Consider the following 1,667-nt stretch of genomic DNA (forward strand, 5'->3'; position numbering starts at 1 on the left):
CTAAATGAGGAGATAGATAAACTAGAACTATTGGACATTTTCAGAGTCGTTCATCTCAAGAAACTGGAATACACATTTTACTCAAATCCACATGGCTCATTCTCAAGTATACAGCATATGTTAGGCCACAAAGACAGCATCAGCAAATTCAAGAGCATTAAAATCATCCCAAGCATCTTCTCAGACCACAGTGGAATTAAACTAATACTTAACAATCAACAAAAGATTAGTAATAGTCACAAAATGTGGAAGCTCAATAGTACACTACTTAACAACTTCTGGGTCAAAGAGGAAATAAAGGAAAAAATCAAAATGTTTCGAGACTTCAGTGAAAATGAAGACACAAGCTATCAAAATATTTGGGACACAGCTAAGGCAGTACTGAGAGGGAAGTTCATAGCCATACAATCACACATTAGGAAACAAGAAAAAGCAGAAATAAAAAGCCTGATTGCACATCTTAAAGACCTAAAAGAAGAAGAAGAAAGGAACCCTAAAGCAACCAGAAGGACAGAAATCACTTAAGTTAGGGTAGAAATAAATAACATTGAAAATAAGACCATACAAAAGATCAACAAAAGTAAATGTTGGTTCTTTGAAAGAGTGAACAAAATTGACAAACCTTTAGTCAGACTCACAAAACAATATAGGGAGAAGACCCAAATAAATAGGATCATAAATGAAAGATGAGATAGCACCACAGACACCACAGAAATTCAACATACCATGCGAGGCTTCTATGAACAACTATATGCCACCAAGCTAGAAAACCTGGAAGAAATGGACGATTTCCTAGATACCTATGAAATTCCAAAATTAAGTAAAGAGGATCTAGATAAAATGAACAGGCCCATCACAGCTAATGAAACTAAAACAGTTATCAAAAACTTTCCCCCAAATAAAAGTCCTGGACCAGATGGTTTTACAAATGAATTCTACAAAGCCTTCAAAGAAGAACTAATGTCTTTACTTTTAAAAGTCTTCCAAAAGATTGAAGACACTGGAATACTCCCTTCCAGCTTCTATGAAGTCAATATCACTTTGATACCAAAAGCAGACAGGGACACAATCAAAAAAGAAAAATTATCTCTGATGAATATAGATACTAAAATACTGTACAAAATTCTAGCCAACCGGATACAGCAGTATATTAAAAAGATTGGGGAGTTCTGCAGTAGGACACAGCAGGTTAAGTGCACGTGGCGCAAAGCACAAGGACCAGTGTAAGGATCCCGGTTCAAGCCCCCCCACTCCCCACTTGCAGGGGAGTCGCTTCACAGGCGATGAAGCAGGTCTGCAGGTGTTTATCTTTCTCTCCCCCTCTCTGTCTTCCTCTCCTCTCTCCATTTCTCTCTGTCCTATCCAGCAACAACGACAACAATAACTACAAAAAAAAAAAAAAAAAAACAAGGGCAACAAAAAGGGAAAATAAATAAATGAATATTTAAAAAATTAAAAAGATTGTTTATCATGACCAAGTGGGGTTTATCCCAGGGATGCAAATTTGGTTTAATATATGTAAATCAATCAACATTATCCACCACATCAATAAAAACAAGACCAAAAACCACATGATCATATCAATAAATGCAGAGAAAGCCTTTGACAAAATACAACATCCCTTTATGATCAAAACACTACAAAAAATGGGAATAGATGGAAAATTC

The sequence above is a fragment of the Erinaceus europaeus genome, chromosome 10 (genome assembly GCF_950295315.1).
Source record: "Erinaceus europaeus chromosome 10, mEriEur2.1, whole genome shotgun sequence".
Taxonomy (NCBI): Eukaryota; Metazoa; Chordata; class Mammalia; order Eulipotyphla; family Erinaceidae; genus Erinaceus; species Erinaceus europaeus.